At 39.7% G+C, this 19955-nt stretch overlaps 1 protein-coding gene and 3 long non-coding RNA genes across 4 annotated transcripts in view; 2 read left to right on the forward strand and 2 right to left on the reverse strand.

The window, feature by feature from the left end:
• LOC133392901 (uncharacterized) overlaps positions 1–19955 on the forward strand; it is a 590816-nt gene that overhangs the window by 220882 nt on the left and 349979 nt on the right. The gene's annotated exons all lie outside the window — the stretch shown is intronic.
• LOC133393820 (uncharacterized) lies at positions 5036–6686 on the forward strand. The gene is made up of 3 exons (XR_009766409.1): positions 5036–5646; positions 5713–5807; positions 5925–6686. It is a non-coding gene; the product is annotated as an uncharacterized LOC133393820 (long non-coding RNA).
• On the reverse strand, positions 12630–14417 carry LOC133392903 (uncharacterized). The gene is made up of 3 exons (XR_009765880.1): positions 13042–14417; positions 12844–12934; positions 12630–12777 (listed from the first exon to the last, which is right to left on the reverse strand). It is a non-coding gene; the product is annotated as an uncharacterized LOC133392903 (long non-coding RNA).
• Positions 14767–19643, reverse strand: LOC133393945 (uncharacterized). Its single transcript, XR_009766518.1, has 3 exons — positions 15230–19643; positions 15034–15122; positions 14767–14968 (listed from the first exon to the last, which is right to left on the reverse strand). It is a non-coding gene; the product is annotated as an uncharacterized LOC133393945 (long non-coding RNA).

Below are 19955 nucleotides of genomic sequence, written 5' to 3' on the forward strand. Positions count from 1 at the left end.
CAATCCAGCATTAGATATTAACAGTATAAATAATCACCTGGCACCCCGCCCCTCACCATGCCATCACACACCACGCATCAATGCCACATCCTACCCCGGGTCCTCGCCCCGCTCATTGCTCATCACCGAAACCGAACACACATTGCACAATAGTACCGTCCACCGAAGCTATACGCACCGAAACAACAACAGACAAACAGCAAGTAACAATCCAGCAATAGTTGATAACAGTACTAATAATCAGCTGGCACCCCGCTCCTCACCATACCTTGGCGTAGCACCAATCACTGCTGTGGGCCTCGATGATAATTCGGCTCATACTCACCAGAATGTCTCTTCTAACTTACATCTGCACGTGTTTTATCAGAACGTTAGAGGAATTCGTACCAAACTTAATAATCTACGTCTAGCTCTGGGAGAATCTGATTACGACATAATTGCACTGACAGAAACGTGGCTCGACGAGTCAATACCATCCTCTCTCATCTCTGATGATTCCTATTCAATTTACCGATGTGATCGTAATGGTGTGAACAGTTCTCGCTTTCGCGGCGGAGGAGTCCTGATCGCATGCTCTTCTAAGCTCTCTAGTACACAGATAACACATACATATGCAACTCTGCAGCTGGTCTGGTCGTGTATCAAGCTTAATCATGTGTCCATTTACATCGGAGTAGTTTACATTCCACCGGACCGGAGTAAGTGTGATGATACGTTAAACGCTCTGCATGATAGTGTCAGTGTAATTGTGGAGAGAATGAAACCGACTGATTTGTTGCTGCTATTGGGAGACTTTAACAAACCATCTCTCTCCTGGATCGCTTCACCATGTGACGTCAACTGTTTTATCCCTTCGATGACCGACAATGATGGATCGCTAACGGATGGAATGGTGCTTAATGGATTGTCACAGATATCGGGAGTGAAAAATGCTTTTGATCGCCAACTGGACCTTATTTTCGTAAACCAGAATGCTAAATCGGCCAGCTCAGAGATTTCTGAATCCAACACACCGCTTCTTAATCTTGACAATTACCATCCGGCATTAGAATTAGCAATATCAATTCAAACTTCTGTTTCTGTTCCGTTCGCTCGTTCTAACCCTAGAGTAAAACGTTTTGATTTTCGTAAAATGAACTTTGGTGCTTTTGAGCAATTTATGTTGAATTCGGACCTTAATTTTATTGAATCAGCCCCTTCTATCGACGATGCCGTGAATCAACTTAATCATGTTATCCTTTCATCCTTCCCTCTTTGCTGTCCCATCCTAAATCCTCCTCCTAAGCCTGCGTGGTCGAACAGATCCTTAAAAGCTTTACGAACGGATAAGAAGCGTAAACAGCGTGCATATATGCATACTCGCTCTCAACATGCCCAACGGGTATACAAATATGCTTCCACAGCATATCGTATTTACAACAGAGCGTGCTATAAACTATACATCATGCGTCTCCAATTAAGATTTATCTCTGACCCTCGATCTTTCTGGCGATTTGCTAATAATCGTCGCAACTCTATCGGCATCCCTTCCATAATTTCCCTTGGCGATGAAGTGGCTGATACGCCCTCCAGCTGCAGCGAGTTATTTGCTAAACATTTTTCTAGCGTATTTGTGGACCCAGACTCCAGTCCAGTATCCTTATCTGATGGCTTAGCATATGTACCAAATGATATAATTTCCTGCAACACAGTGGCTATCGATGATGAGGTCATTTACTCAGCATTGAAAAAAATAAAAAATTGCTTTTCGCCGGGTCCAGATGGCATACCCGCTTGCATATTGAAAAAAATCAGCACTTTGTTTGTTCCCATACTTAAACGCCTGTATGTGAGATCCTTTCAAGAGGGAACCTTTCCAGCTGTTTGGAAAATTGCTTGGATATGTCCTATTTTTAAAAAAGGTGACCGTTCAGTCGCTTCAAATTATCGTGGTGTGTCCATTCTATGTGCTATGGCTAAGGTGTTTGAGTCACTCGTTCATACTGCCATTCTTCCATGCGTAACGAACTATATAACGCAACATCAACACGGATTTATGCCTAAACGATCCACCACGAGCAACCTAATGCACTTTGTGTCTTCATTAATGTCGAATATTGCATGTAATCGTCAAGTGGATGCAATATATACTGATTTTAAAGCTGCTTTTGACAGTCTACCACATGACCTACTAATAGCTAAGCTAAAGAAATTAGGAATAGGCTATCCTTTAATAACTTGGCTAAATTCATTTATAGCAAACCGTAGCTACACAGTCAAAATAGAGAACTTCCTCTCTTCTACATTCATAGCCCAGTCGGGTGTACCCCAGGGAAGTGCGCTTAGCCCTTTACTGTTTATCTTATACATAAACGATTGTATTAATGTTCTACCTGGTGATGGACACCTTCTATTTGCTGACGACTTGAAGATATTTTTTCCTGTGTCCTCTATTGTTGATTGTCAAACGCTTCAGAGTTTTTTAAATAATTTTTCATCTTGGTGCTCGTCTAATGGGTTAGTGCTTTGTCCCCCTAAATGCTGTGTTGTCTCTTTTGGTCGTCCTAACAGGAAAATTACATGGAATTACTTTTTTGGTCAAACTCAGATCTTTAGAGAGTCTTCTATTAAGGACCTTGGTGTTTGGATCGATGACTCCCTCACATTCAAGGATCAGATCAATCATGTCGTTGCTAAAGCGAACAAAGCGTTGGGACTAATAATTCGTCTTGCCTCTGAGTTGAGAGATCCGCTATGCCTGAAGGCGCTTTACTGTTGCTGGGTTCGATCTATTCTGGATTACGCTAGTGTTGTGTGGACCCCGGCTGGAGGTGTCGCTATGCAGAGACTAGAGAGAGTGCAGAGGAAGTTTACGCGTATCGCTATACGTAGATTTCTGCACGGACATAATGCACCTGTGCCCTCTTATTCTCTCCGCTGTCGTATGTTGGGCTTGATGGAAATCAAATCCCGGCATTCACACGCGCAGTCTTACTTCATTGCCAGCCTCCTGACTTCCAATATCGATGCTCCTTCGCTCCTCAGCTCCATTCCTATTTACGACCCTTCTCGTCGTCTCCGCGACAGACCTCCCATTTTTATCCCCTCCCGCCGTTCTGTTTTTGGTCAGAGAGATCCATTTTTGAGAGCTTGCGCAGCATTTAATGAAGCTCATGATTTGTTCGACTACCACGTCCCCTTGTCCAGTTTTCGCTCTCGTCTTTCTGAGTCCTTGTCTCTATCATCAACCTCCCATCCTTAACACTTCCTTCTTCCTTAGTTTGTAAGACATATTATTGTGAAACCCTAGGCGGCTGACAATATGAAATAAATAATAATAATAATAATAATAAACAATCCTTTTCAGGGCTACCAAATATTTCCGACAAGAACTATGTTTTTCGGTCACAGAAAAAAGTTCCTATTTTTATGTCCACCAGTGTACCCATCCGTCCCATCCCATCCCAATTGACAGATGACTGGTGACAAGTGTAGTTGTGTTACTGTTTAGCTCTTTGTGTTTTCCTGTAAAACGTGTGAAATAAAGAGCTGAGCGCTCAAAAAAAATTCACAAGAGCTGTTAAATGTTTGTAAACTCTTTCGGTGTCACTGTTGATATTGTGTACGTTGTTTAATATGCTAAATTACCGTTGGATTGTGCGGTCAACAGCGTTGTACGTTGAGACAACGATCGATCCTTCCCGGTGTAGATATATGTTTGTGTTTGTGTCCGACCAACTTAGTACCGTAGTTTGTGTTGTGTGTGTGACATCGAAGAGTGTGTGTGTGTTTTTTTTTTGCTTGAAGACGCCTGCGTAGATATCAATGTAAGTATAAATAGTTGATAATAGTTTCGCCCGTGATTTGTTTTACGGCATGGAGTGTTTAAAATGCTCCGCCGTGATCGTAAACGACGATGAGTTTTCACCGTCGGTGTATTACACCCACACTCAATAAGCCCGCGGTTAAACTTTTAAGTGAGAACCGCAATGTTGTATATATTTGTGACATCTGTTTGGAAAAAAGCGGGCTTGGTTGATATGGAGATTGATGCAGCTAAATCGAATGATTTGCTTGCACAAACATTGAGGGATTTAGAGGTCAATGTGAGCGTGTGGATATCTAACGCTTTAGAGAGAGGAATCCAGACTCTCAAAACTGAGCTTTGGGCGCAAGCGAAGCGTAAGTTGGAGACAACATTGCGTGAAACGTTAAGTGTTATAGAAGCCTCAAAAATATCTAAAGTGGCCTTGCGTGCAACTTCAGACACTATGAAAACCAGCGCAACAGTGCAAGAAGTAAATTTAGAGTCATGGGCGACGCCCAAGCGGCATCGCTGAGAGAGAATTGAGCTTTTCCCGTTGTTTCCCCCCCCTGACATACCCACGAACGGTGTGTTTGTTTCTACGCGATGCGTTATTCTCTGTTGTTGTTGTTGCTTTTAACACTGTTACCACAAGAGCTTGAAGCAAGAAGCGTTTCACACCATCACCGTCTCACCCAGACTTTGGTGTTGTGATGCGTTTATGTTCTTCTTACCCGTACCGCGCACCCCATACATTCTGACTTAGAATTCAAATCAAAGCGAGATGGTCTAACTGAATTTGGAAAAGATGAGTGATGGATATTTCATAACGATTCAGATCACATATTTTAAAACAAAATTAACAGAAACTTGTACTAAAATTTTATGAAAAAATTAAAGGTTTCCGCCATCGGTATAATGATATAAAAATAATAATATTAACAACTTATATATAGTATATTATATATATATTATAATATTATATACTATATGAATAAATGTATATATAAGTATATATATATATATATATATATATATATATATATATATATATATATATATATATATATATATATATATATATATATATATATATATATATATATATATATATATATATATATATATATATATATATATATATATATATATATATATTTATTTATATTTATATTTAAATATGTATGTGTGTTTATATATATGTATTTATATATGTTTTTTTTAAACAAACTTACATGTTTTTATTAAAAAAACCTTATCTTGAAGAATTGAAAAAGGAACAGAGTAAATTGTCTGTTTTACTTAATAACATTCATATAGGGATCACAAAAAAATTATCAAATAATTACACACGTGCATGAACATGCTTACTAGTTAGGTTATCGTTGTACATAAATGTAATAAAATACATTTTAATCATTATTAAGTATATAATTATCTTTCTGATTATTTAAAAAAACACGGATGTTTGTTTTAATTTAAACCGCTTTGAAAATAGCAATATATATGATACAATTAGAACTCGCTAATTGCATTTATATCATATGTCTACAAAAAAAAGATAGATTTTGTTTATTAGAAAGAAATTTTGTAACACGACTAATGTCTGCGTATTTTGTCATGTTTGTTATTTTATACAAACTGGATAAACTGACTTTTTCTCATATTTATGTGAACAACTCGGATTTTTTGTATTCAATTGAAAAAGCAGACTTGCAATTGGCGAGGTTTGAATGTATTTCACTTCGTCACATGCCAGCACGCATATCTGTCAAGTCAGAAACGTAAACAAACACGGACAACCGCCCGTAAAGATTGTGTGCAGAATAATCGTAAAATTTTATGTGAAAACTCGGGAAAAGGTAAGTGTTCTGTGCATATTTCAGTAAATAAACTATCTTTTAATGTTTGAACACATTATTTCACAGGAAAAACATCATTTCATCCCGAAATTTGGCAACATTCGTCCGAGTATGATCGAGCAGCTGTGTGTGTGTGTGTATGCCGACGAAATACGACGCCGGTAAGATGAAATGTTTTACTTTTTCACTTTTACTTTACTTTTTCACTTTACTTTTTCATGAAATCACAATGAATTGTAAAAATAATGCAGATTTAATGATATTGATCATTGTTACAGTTTCTACAACAATCACTAAAGCCGGCTGTGATCGTGATCGGCACATTCTCAACTGGACCAACACACCGGTCGTTGTGTATCTTCAAGCAAACCAACGTTGCCATACACCACAAAATAGCATGGAAAGGAAAGTATTATAAAATAATGTCATATTTGAAAGCATTCTAATCTTTCATTGTTATTTTTCCACTGCAAACAGGACATTGGATCACCGCATCGACAAGTGGTTTTTATGTGCAAGTGTTGTTAAGAAGTGTGTTGTACGGTGTATTATGTGTTTTACTTTATTTGTATCGCTTTGCAAGTGGTACAATTATTGCGTTTAATCGTTGTGCTACTGCTAACGAAAAAACGACCCGAGCATTAGAAGCGGCAACAATACATGTGCTTGACGCAGAGACAACAACGCCGTCGGCATCAGTTGATACCATCCAAAGTGATGGTTGAAATCGTATATAAACGTGTAAAACCATATATTGGGGCATGTAAGTATTGAATAATAGTTAAATAAAATACATTTTATCGTTGTACTGGACAATGTGCATCGAAATTTTAAAAAAGTGTGTGTGTTTTTGTTTACATCCGAATACAGAACCCACAGCGTTATACTGTGGTTCGTGCACTCGCTAAGTAACGCTTGAGCTTTGAGCTTTCATTGAGCTTACATAGAATGTTACACGCTACCTGCTCACTAAGGACTGCTATCGAGCAGTGTTATGAGCAGGTAGCGAGCAGTAACGCCTCCATACAAAAATCGCGAAACGTAACGCTCCGATGCTATTTGGGCGGTCACTAAAAAAAGGAAGAGGACAAATAGTGGGGACAGTAATGTTCAAACTATTATTAATAGATTTGACGAGGGAAACAATAAAGTTACTCCCAAAATTAGGAAAAAAGACGTTATGAAGGAGTCCATGGGAAAAAATAAAAACAAAAATAAGAATAAAACACTGGTTATTGTTCCTAATGTGGTTCAGTCTTGCGATACGACAAGAGCTGATCTACGCTCGAAATTGGATCCGAGGCGACAGCAAATATCGGAATTCCGTAATGGCAGGGACGCTCAACTTTATGTTCAGTGTTCTGCTCAGGCGAATTTAGATAATGTTAGAAATGAAGTAGAAGACATTTTAGGAAACGGGTATTTGACTTCCTTGCTAATGGCACGAGTAAAAATTATTGGAATGAGTGAAAAATATTCTGAGTCCGACTTAGTAGATCTTTTGAAATCTCAAAATGAGTTAATTCCCTGGAAACAGGTGAGAGTAATTGGAATGTTTGAGAGTAAGATCTACAAGTACCAGAAACACAACGCGGTATTGGAAATTGACAATGAGACTGATAAATGTTTGGAACAAATCGATAAAATCAATATTGGATTTGATCGTTGTAAAATTTCTAGGAGCATACATGTTATGCGTTGTTTTAAATGTGGTCAGTTTAACCATAAGAGCACTGAATGCCAAAATAAGGAAGCTTGCTCAAAGTGCAGTGGCGAGCACCGAACGTCGGATTGCACCTCGTCCATCCTAAAGTGTGTGAATTGTGTTTTGGCTAACACATCTAGGAACCAGAAACTACAGGTACAACATGCGGCCGATAGCTATGAATGCCCGCTGTTTAAAAAAACAGTTAGAGAGACGAATGCAACTTTCTCAATAGCAGGGAGGGGTGGAATTAGGGCGGTTCAGAGAGATTTTATATTTCAATGTTGCCGGTCTTTCATCTAACTATGCTATGTTTCGTGAGACAGTAGAAAAAGTTCAACCCTTGTTGGTCTTGATCTCGAAAACTCACGTGACCGAGGAGGAAGCATTTGAGCAATATTATATAACAGGATATAGGGTAGTGTCGTATTTATCACATTCACGTCACACAGGAGGTGTTGCAGCTTATGCCAGAAGTGACATTGTCCTTAAAGTGATCTTAAACGAGTCATTGGAAGGCAATTGGTTACTCGGTTAGCGGTTTCTCGGGGTATGACGGTAGGCAATTATAGCATATTGTGTCACTCACCTAGTGCGAGTGATTCGAGGTTCGTAGATATTTTGGAAGAATGGTTAGACAGGTTTTTGGATCTTAGTAAGTTGAACATTATCATCGGTGACTTTAATATTGACTGGTTAAATGTTGAAAAATCTGCGAAACTGAAAAGTTTAATGGATTCAGTAAACATGAACCAAAAAGTCAATGAATTCACACGAATTGCTAGGCAGAGCAGGACATTCATTGATCAGGTTTACAGTAGTATTGACTCAATCAAAGTCACTACTGATCCGTTATTGAAAATATTTGATCATGAAACACTTGTTTTGACCATAAACGATGAGCGTTCTAAAACGGTTCAACGTAAAGTTAAATGCTGGAATGGGTACTCGAAACTTGCTCTTTGCAACAATGTGTCACAAGGCTTACAGTATGTCGCGTCCAACTTGGATGAAGCAGCTGACTTGTTATGGAACACGTTGAAAAATGCAATGAACACCTTGGTGGAAGAAAAGACAATTGTTTCAAGAGAAACTAGTAGGTGGTATACTTTGGATCTTGCACGTATTAAACGGAAAAGAGACAAAGCGTACAAACAATTTATTAGTACTAACACAGATTATTAGGGGCGGTCTGGTGGTACAGACGTCAACTCGAACGACTTTACAACATGCCCGTCATGAGTTCAAGCCCCGAATAGACCGTGCCCCCATACGTAGGATTGACTATCCTGCTATGGTAACAATCGGGGCGAGTACCGGCTTCGAACGACGAAATCCGTTCGACGCTCATGAGAGAATGAGAATCATGAGATACAACTGTCAAGCATTTAAAGACGTTTATATCTACGATTCAAGGATGGTTAAGTTTTGAATTTTGATTTTTTTGGCCGTTGGTATTGGATTTCATTCGTTACATCATTATTGGATGATTTGTTATGAATTATAAGGTAGCCTTACTCACTTTCTTTAAATTTGAATTTAAGTTATTTCATATTTAGGAGGGACGACAGGATTGGATTTACTTTATAAAAAGTATAAAAATACTGATTGATTTTATTTTGAAGAGTTATAAACGTTATTACATGGTGCAAATGTTTTTCGATATTTTTCTATAAAGTTTTCAGCAGTGTAACAAATTTAAATGAAAAACATTAAATTTGACCTTTAAATGCGTATTGAATTATCTATGTATGTGTATAAAAAAGTTATATAAATATAAATATATATATATATATATATATATATATATATATATATTTATACAACACGATATATATATATATATATATATATATATATATATATATATATATATATATATATATATATATATATATATATATATATATATATATATATATATATATATATATATATATATATATATATATATATATATATATATATATATATATATATATATATATATATATATGTGTATATATATAGATATACATATTTATATTTATATATTTATATTTACATTTATATAACTTTTTTATTAAAGATATTTGTATGTATATTATATATTTACCGATATATTTTATGTTTTTTATATACATTTTCAAAACTGATTTATGATTCAAAACTTTTTTTATTGGAAATAGATCACAAAAAAATTCAAAATGTTACATACCTCTAAGTTCAATTCACTTCAATCATTTAAAGCAAAATTTGAAGCAAAACGTGACATTGAAAACAACATTCGTTCCAAATCCGCAGCGCAAAACCTCGCGGATTTCTCCCCATACAAACGGGAACGTTCGACCCCGGCAGGTAGAACTCATTCTTTCGCGCGCTTCTTACGGTCTCTCAATGGTACGTTATTTTAAAAGTGAGCGCCAAGTGAGCGCCTTCTGACAGCCGCGGCGAACGGATCTCGTCGTTCGAAGCCCATAGTCGCCCCGAATAAGTCATTGAAAGCCAAGCTCACTTCACTAGTGGGTACAGGCAGGCCTTGGCCGGCAGCGGTTGTTGTGCCACAAGAAGAACACACCCGCTTGGCAAAGAGTAACTCATTTTAATGCCTCTCGCTACCCTAGTTGAGAAGCATACCCGCTTGGCAAAGAGTAACTCATTTTGATGCCTCTCGCTACCCCTGGCCCTAGTTTTGAAGGAATCATGCGACACACTCGCACTCCACTACCCCATCCCATGGAAAAACGCTCCTACCATCGAGGTGTTGACCAAAATTTCGCTGTGTGCATGAGACACACACTCGCACTCCTCCAGCCCTCCACAGCTGAACGCTCCCACCGTTGCGAATTTGCGAGAATTTTTGCTCTGAGCGTGAGACCCTGAAGCGCCAGAGATGACACTATGTGTAAAGACGATCATAATTCGATATGGTCAAAATGCGTCGTTTGTCCTTTCATTTATCTGGTAATGATGTTTTTACTTCATCAAAATTTTAAACATTAACAACTAGGCTGATAACAATAATTGAAATGTAAATCAGAATAAATTAAATTCATTTCAAGTAAAATGAATTCCATTATACTCTATTTTGACCAAATGATCAACACTTGTACATAGTGCCATTTACTTTGTGTTCTTCACTCTCGCGCTGTGTTGTGATCGTTCGAAACTCATTGCCAGAACGAATGCAAATTTCATTTGGGAAGGATCGGTGCCGGAAGATGCAGTGAAAATTATAAAATGTTTATATAAAAGTGGTTAAGTAAATCGTGAAAGATGTCAACGCACGCGTAAATGCAGTATGTTTTGTTACATGATCTACGGGTAAGTGCATGCATAAGAAGAAGAATCTTCCAAATGATGTTTGTGTTCTAACAATCGTACTGCTTTTAATGTTTGTTTATTCTTCTATTATTTTCCATCACACGTAGCTATTTCATTACCAAAGCTTCTGATAACAGATCAAAGCAGATGGATAGGGCATACCGAGTCTCCGTTTAACTTCAAATATCTTCGTGATCGGTAAGTTTTAAATAGTACTAGTTTTGTTCACCATTCTAATGCTCGATTAATCTTTCATTCCTCAGGCAAACTCATCAAACACCAAGTGTTTCTCTTCCAACAGCACGCGCTATCGGTGGAGAAAGCAGCCAACGTTTTGTTCGCGCAGCACGCACCATCATGAATTGAAATATTCCCGAATAGCTCTGTGAATAAAAAACTGCACACTTACTGTCCGAATTTCCTGGAATTTTTTGATCGGTCTACGCTCACGGGAATGGTGGGTTCGTTGAGGAGATGGAAAGAAAGGGTGGGAGCGAGGATTAACCAAAAACGCGGCATTGAGAATGAGGGGAGGTGCGCACAGCGCTCACGCTGGGACACTCACGATGCTTGAAATAAAATGTTAACAAGCATCGATTTCCCTCTTGGCAGAAATCGCCTGTACACTCTGCCTCTCGCTACCCCCGCTCTACACTTGCGAGCAATCATGCGACACATTCGCACATTTCCATACGTCTCCACCCCTGAACGCTCCCATCGTTGAGGTGTTAAGCAAAAATCGGCTCTGAGCTTGAGAGACACACTTGCACTCCACCAACCCCCCATGACCGATTGCTCCCGTCATTGCGATGATGGGTTATTGTTACATCTGTGTGTGAGATCCTCGCTCTCACTCCGCCATGCCTTACCAACCTACTTCATGCCGCAATGCTTCCACATTTGCGGTGTTGGTAAAATTTTCAATTTGATGAGAGAGCGAAAGAAACTATGGGCGAATCATAGTTCTATTTGTCAAAACAGAAATAAAACAGATAAGCATAATTTAATGATATTTAATACAACACACAATAATTTACAACTAGTTTAAGAGTAATAATGATTCTTTAAATGTGTGTTGTGTTTTATATCTTTTTTTCCTGGCAATTGAAAGTTGTACATAAAACTATTCTAAAAATTTGGACAAGTATTGAAGCTGTCCCATAGTGATAAAAGTTGTTTTCTTCATCTGCGGTTCGCCTCCCTCGTTTGACAGATATCAGTGTTGACAAAATTTGGCTTGGTTTGGTTCGGTGAAATTCTGGAGTGATTTATGCTGTTTAACTAATATTATTTCAATAAAGTACAGTTTAATTTGCTTGTGCTTACCGAGCATATAAGTGCAGTTAACCAATATTTATTTAATTGACTTATAGTGTCAGTGTGCGCAAGCGTAAAGGCGTTAAATTGGTTTAAATTAGCAGGTAAGTTGTGTAGAGTGTGATGATAGCTGGTGTTTTTTTTCTTTTTGAGTTTATAAACTGTATATTGTTATAGGATCCAGATATCCAGTTCGTAACGGCTCGAAGCAACGGGCAATTGTGGATCAGAAAGGAGGAAAGAAAGGGTGAGAGGGGAGAATAGTGAGCGAAAGCACTCACAGCCGGTGAGTGCGTAGCTTAAATGGATAGCGGTAGCTTAAACGATCAAGCCTCTCGTGAGCGGCCACTCAGCGTGGCTTAAACTTTTGAATGCCAATAAGCTTTGTTTAAGCTACGAGTTTAAGCCTACATGTCGCGCGATTTCTGTCAGAAGGGCGCTTGGCAAAATGTCGCGCGACATGCATGCTTGAAATCGATGCTTGTTAACATTTTATTTCAAGCATCGTGAGTGTCCCAGCGTGAGCGCTGAGCGCACCTCCCCTCATTCTCAATGCCGCGTTTTTGGTTAATCCTCGCTCCCACCCTTTCTTTCCTTCTCCTCAACGAACCCACCATTCCTGCGAGCGTAGACCGATAAAAAAATTCCAGGAAATTCCGACAGTAAGTGTGCAGTTTTTTATTCACAGTACTGTTTGGCAAAATATCAATTCTTGATGGTGCGCGCTAGGCGAACAACACGTTAGCTGCTGCACCACCGATGGTACGTGCTGTTGGAAGGAAAACACTTGCTGTTTGATGCGTTTGCTTGAGGAATGAAAGATAAATAGAGCATTAGAATGGTGAACAAAACTAGTACTATTTAAAACTTACCGATCACGCAGATATTTTAAATTAAACGGCGACTCTGTATGTCCGATCCATCTGCTTTGATCTGTTATCAAGAGCTTTGGTAATGAAATAGCTAGGTGTGATGGAAAATAACAGACGAATAAACAAACATTGAAAGCAGTACGATTGTTTGAACACAAACATCATTTGGAAGATTCTTCTTCTTATGCATGCACTTACCCGTAGATCATGTAACAAAACATACTGCATTTACGCCTGCGTTGACATCTTTCACGATTTACTTAACCACTTTTCTATTCACATTTAATAATTTTCGCATCTACCGGCACCAATCCTTCCCATATGAAATTTGCATTCGTTCTGGCCTTGAGTTTCGAACGATCACCACACAGCGCGAGAGTGAAGAACACAAAGTAAATGGCACTATGTACAAGTGTTGATCATATGGACAAAATAGAGTATAATGGTATTTATTTTACTTCAAATGAATTGATTTTATTCTGATTTACATTTCAAATATTGTTATCAGCAAAGTTGTGAACGTTTAAAATTTTGATGAACTGAAATCATCATTACCAGATAAATGAAACGATAATCCACGCATTTTGACCGTATCGTATTATGATCGTCTTTACACATAGTGTCATCTCTTGCGCTTCAGGGTCTCACGCTCAGAGCAAAAATTCTCGCAACTTCGCAACGGTGGGAGCGATTGGCTATGGAGAGGTGGAGGAGTGTGAGTGTGAGTCTCATGCACACAGCGAAATGTTGGTCAACACCTCGATGGTGGGAGCGTTTTTCCATGGGATGGGGTAGTGGAGTGCGAGTGTGTCGCATGATTCCTTTAAACTATGGCCAGGGGTAGCGAGACCCGTCCGGCAAAATGAGTGTATTTTTTGAGTGATTTGAGTGACGCTGTCGAAATACAGTGTCCCTTCGACTAATGAGTTACACACTCACGCGAGCCCTCCCCCACCCCACCCGTAACGGACGGTGCGCTCTGCAGTTCTCAATGTGTTTGTGTTCTTTCGAGCCATGCTACGAACACATGTAAAGATAGTTGTTTCTTTCGTTTCTCGTTTTCTTTAATGAATAGACACGATCGCAAATGCGCACTTATTCTAAAAGCAAACACAAACACGGTCATTTTTGGTTACATTAAACACTTTATTGAAACTTAATGTAAACTTTCGTCACACATTTAGAACCTAACAAAAACACACATCATGTCGTCGTCCTGCTAAGTACGACCTCCATCCAGCAAACACATATCTGTGAATAAATGGATCCTTACCTGTCGATGCCCGCACTGCATATGCGTCTGTACACACTGTTTTTTTACTTCACACTTCACCAAAACTCACCAGCGCACGAGACTTTGACGAAATGCGCACCAACGCACAAACACTGCGCGCGGGACTTAGAACGAAACACGCACAACCATCTCCGACAAAGCGTCGCGCTGTACTGGTGGTTTTGTACGCGTAGGAGGGGGGGGACATACGGAGCGATGGTTCGATGCTGTAGTGTAAGCGAGACAACACGATGTGACGAGCAGCTCCAAGTTGAGCTCGCTGAAAGAAGACACACACACATTCACAGACGGCTCGTCAAAGCACGGTATTTGTATTGGTGTTAGTGAAGCGCGCGTGTAAAACAGAATGCGAACTCTCACCGCAGCGCGTTTCTCCTTGCTTCCTCAAGCTTCCTCATACCCCTTGGCCTGAATCACTCAAAATTTGGGGTCTCATTGTTTGCGTGGGAGGCATCAAAATGAGATACTCTTTGCCAAGCGGGTAGGGCCAGGGGTAGCGAGAGGCATTAAAATGAGTTACTCTTTGCCAAGCGGGGTCCCAGCGTGAGCGCTGAGCGCACCTCCCCTCATTCTTAATGCCGCGTTTTTGGTTAATCCTCGCTCCCACCCTTTCTTTCCTTCTCATCAACGGACCCACCATTCCCGTGAGCGTAGGCCGACCAAAAAATTCCATGAAATTCCTACAGTAAGTGTGGAGTTTTTTATTCACAGAGCTATTCGGGAATATTTCAATTCATGATGGTGCGTGCTGGGCAAACAAAACGTTGCCTGCTTGCTCCACCGATGGCGCGTGCTGTTGGAAGAGAAACAATTGCTGTTTGATGCGTTTGCCTGAGGAATGAAAGATAAATCGAGCATTAGAATGGTGAACAAAACTAGTACTATTTAAAACTTACCGATCACGAAGATATTTTAAATTAAACGGCGACTCGGTATGCTATCCATCTGCTTTGATCTGTTATCAGAAGCTTTAGTGATGAAATAGCTACGTGTGATGGAAAATAATAGAAGAATAAACAAACATTAAAAGCAGTACGATTGTTAGAACACAAACATCATTTGGAAGATTCTTCTTCTTATCCATGCACTTACCCGTAGATCATGTAACAAAACATACTGCATTTACGCGTGCGTTGACATCTTTCACGATTTACTTAACCACTTTTCTATTATCATTTCATAATTTGCGCTGCATCTTCCGGCACCGATCCTTCTAAAATAAAATTTGCATTCGTTCTGGCAATGAGTTTCGAACGATCACAACACAGCGCGAGAGTGAAGAACACAAAAAAAATGGCACTATGTACAAGTGTTGATCATTTGGTCAACATAGAGTATAATGTAATTTATTTTGCTTCAAATGAATTTATTTTATTCTGATTAAAAATTCAAATATTGTTATCAGCCTAGTTGTTAATGTTTAAAATTTTGATGAAGTGAAAACATCATTACCAGATAGATGAAACGACAATCGACGCATTTTGACCATATCGAATTATGATCGTCTTTACACATAGTGTCATCTATTGCGCTTCAGGGTCTCACGCTCAGAGCAAAAATTCTCGCAAATTCGCAACGGTTGGAGCGATCGGCTATGGAGGGCTGGAGGAGTGCGAGTGTGTGTCTCATGCACACAGCGAAATTTTGGTCAACACCTCGATGGTAGGAGCGTTTTTCCATTGGATGGGGTAGTGGAGTGCGAGTGTGTCGCATGATTCCTTTAAAACTAGGGTCAGAGGTAGCGAGAGGCATCAAAATGAGTTACTCTTTGCCAAGCGGGATATAAATCAAAACATTGATGATGTTAATGAGCCTTATTATTTGTCGCATGTAGAAACTCCACGAAACCATTTCAGATTCCAAAAAATAACTCTTAGTGAGATAAAGATTATTTGTTTCGACCTGATAAAAACCACAGGTATAGGAAGCGTGAGTTCAACAACCATACAGGATTGCTTTCATGTGATAAGAGATGACCTTTTGATGGTGATAAATGAATCGCTAGAGAGTAGAATTTTCCCAAAAACATGGAACGAATCATTGATAATACACCTATTCCTAAGGTAACACCTATTCCTAAGGTGAACGGAGCTCCCAATGCGGAGGATTTTCGTCCTATCAATATGTTGCATGTGCTCGAAAAGGTGCTGGAGACTGTAGTTAAGGAGCAATTGGTTCAGTTTCTGAATGGAAGCGAGTTGTTAATCCGAGAGCAATCCGAGAGCGATATCGGCAAGGACACTCTTGTGAGACTGCTCTGAATCTTGTACTGGCGAGGTGGAGGGTGTTGATGGATCGGAGGGAATCGATAGTTGTTGTTTTCTTGGATCTAAAACGGGCATTTGAAACAATATCTAGGCCATTGTTGCTTTGCATTGTTGGAACGGTATGAGGTGTCTACATGCTCAGTTTACCGTAAAAAGCAGGCCGTGCATAAAAAAGCCGTCCTACAGAATTCAAAGGAGTCATCCGCCGATGTTTTGAAAAGAACCCCAGAAGCGAATCCGTTCGATACACTCTCTCTTCTTGAGGGTAATGAATCTTTGCCCAATCTGGCCCCTCTAACAGGAGTAAAAAGATCGATTACACCGAGGGTGTCAATCAAAGCGATCCGAAAAAAATCTCGCGCTACTTGTGTCCGAAATTGAAATGGCTCATTTTCGTACGGAAATAATGGCATCTGTATTTCATGACATCAAGGGGGCTTTTGACTCAAAGTCCTTTGCAAACCACACTTAACAATTTAGAAGTGTGGGCCACAAACCTAGGTATTGAGTTTTATCCAGAGAAAGCGGAAATGCTGATATTCTCTTTCTTTTACTACACTGAAAGTAATAGACGCTTGAATTTGGTTGACACAAAGGTCGATATCTTTTTATATGGTAAAAAGATATCCATTCCAAGAACTTTTCGATACCTAGGGGTTTGGTTTGATAGCAAAAATGTATGGAGGACACATATTGACTATCTGGTACAGAAATGTACAAGAAGAATCAATTTTCTCAGAACGATTACCGGACTCTGGTGGGGTACACATCCCAAAGACGTCCTTAACCTATATAAGACTACGATACTGTCCGTCTTGGAATATGGTTGCATATGCTTCCAATGGGCAGCCAAGTCGCATCTAATCCGACTTGAGAGGATTCAGTACCGTTATCTTAGAATCGCACTAGGTAGCATGAAGTCGACTCACAACATGTCACTCGAAGTGATGCCGCTAAAGCTTCGTTTTGAGCTATTATCGCTTCGCTTTTTTGTCCGCTCTACAGTATCAAATCCCTTGATAATCGAGAACTTTAAAACACTGCAAGAGATAGGTTCTAAATGCAAAATCATAAAGGTCTATCGTGATTTTGTTTCTCTACAGGTGCACCCTAGTAGTTTTCAAAACATTAGTAGTGCCAGCTTACTAGAGTCCTAAAGTTCCATTTTAAGTGTAGATACCTCGTTGAGAGAGGCAATTTAAACTATCCCTGATAATCTTCGCTGGATGACAATTCCCTACATTTTTGTGGAAAGACATGGCCAACCAAATGTAAACCATTTTTACACTGACGGATCCTCATCAGAGCAGGGCATTGGTTTTGGTATATATAACACGTGTACCGAAGCATATTTTAAATTACGCCAACCATGCTCAGTTTATGTAGCGGAGCTCGCCGCAATCTTTTATGCCTTACTGTTGATAAGTGCATGCCCTCCGGATCAGTATGTAATTTTTTCAGACAGCCTAAGTGCTCTTGAAGCATTAAAATCCGTGAAGGCTATTAAGAGCCCAGACTATTTTGTAAAAGAAATTCTAAAAGTCCTAAGCTCCCTGTTTGAAAAATCGTTTCGAATATCCCTGGTATGGTTGCCTGCTCATTGCGGCATCTTAGGAAACGAGAAAGCAGACCATTTGGCCAAGAAGGGTGCTTCGGATGGGTCTTTTTACGATAGACCTATCCTCCCTCACGAGATCTTACGGGCCCCACAAGCTTTCTGCATTGCTCGCTGGCAGGGCTTGTGGGACAGGGATGAACTTAGGAGGTTCCTGTACTCGATCTCTCCTAGAGTTTCTTTGAAACCTTGGCCATTATGTATGGCCCTGGAAAGATTGGATTAAGACCCCTGCAATGCCCACGGACATGAGCGGACTACTTCAACGGACAAGAATGAACCAGAAGAATTCGAGCAAGCCTAGGAAATTTTCTTTTCCACAGGATAATGACGAAGCATATGATCTCGACCTCTGCCCCCTGTTATTGGACCACTCGACAAGGACAAGGATCGGATTTGGACAGCAACGTCCGAGCACACCCGGGATATGGTGCCCTCCTAAAGCTGCGAGAAGGAAATGTCTCGCAACAGTCGTGCATTAAAGATTAAACTGAATATGTATGTACTCTAATTTTAAGCAATACGGCAAAGCCGTCCCTGCTGAATAAAAAAAAAAATAAATAAAAATCATTTTTGAGCTCCATAGCTAACTGGAGCATGATTTAAATTGAATAAAGCATCTAGTGACCCGGTAAATTGAGCAATTCTTAACCGACGAAAGATCGATGCCTAGTGCTAGATATCCATTTGAAAACAACATCTCACTTTCGAATGAAAAATCAAAGCTCTAAAGTTAGACAAACGAATGTGAGTTTGCTTTTTTTAAGCAGTCATGTCCCTACAAACAACGAGCGGGATATTTTATCATGGTGTGTGTAAAAACCTAGAGTTAAGCGGAGAATCGGTGTGAAATACACGGAGGCGAGAGTACGTTTTGGTTTCGACACAGTTTTGGCACTAACACAGTTACACATGTGGAAATGTGTGCGTTCACTTTCAGCCTGCGCGCTCAGTTTGATCTGCTCGCAGCGCTGTGCTGATGTCGGTGTCTCGCTTGCACTGCTGCACCGAAAGTTCCTCTGTGTGCTCTCATTCTTGCTACCACACGAAATCGTCAGTACAGCTCAAGGATCGGCAGCGAGCGGCCGCACGTGCACGTTTTGTCAGCTTAAGTCCTGGACGATTGGAGTTATGATTTTGTAAAGTGTTCAAGTGTTCAAGTGTTGTGCGAATTCAAATGAAGCTGCGCGAATGATTCGTAATGCATGTTATGTACATTGCGCAGCTTCATTTCGTACCTTTTTTATGTTTATAACAGGATCTACGCAGATATTCGGCCACTTCAACGTTTGCATCGATGGGGCGATTGATTTTATTTTAGTTTAATATTGTTTATGTAAATGTGTGAAATCGTGTAAAGTTATGTAAATGTTTGAATAAAGTGATGAAAAAAAGATTGACGCGTGTTTGTTTTTTTGTTTAGCTTTAGATAACAAAAAAATACGCGCGAGTGTGAGCGATCGCTGAACGAAAGAAACGCACACAGCGCTACACGAAAGAAACAAACACATGCACACGAAAGGATGCTCGCGCATGGGCGCGAGCATTGAGAGAGCGCACCGTGTATTTTGTATGGGAGCGGGAGAGAACCGTGGTACCCGTTCCCGCCCCCTTTCATAAGCCTAGGAAATCTTCCATCGGCTTAACTCTAGATTTTTACGCACACCATGATAAAAATTACACCATGATAAAATTAGGGTTTTTTTTGTAGTCTTTTATTTACACTATTACAGTATTTCCTACGGTTTATCGAATCTTCCTCTTCTTCTTTGGAACCACAACCGTTGTCCGCGAAGGCCTGCCTGTACCACTCATAGATTTGGCTTTCTGTGACACATTGATTACCATCACAGGTTAGTCAGTACTATGTATGGGGACACGGTCCATTCAGGGCTTGAACCAATGACGGACATGTTGTTAAGTCGTACGAGTTGAC

This window comes from Anopheles gambiae, chromosome 3 (genome assembly GCF_943734735.2).
Source record: "Anopheles gambiae chromosome 3, idAnoGambNW_F1_1, whole genome shotgun sequence".
Classification (NCBI taxonomy): Eukaryota; Metazoa; Arthropoda; class Insecta; order Diptera; family Culicidae; genus Anopheles; species Anopheles gambiae.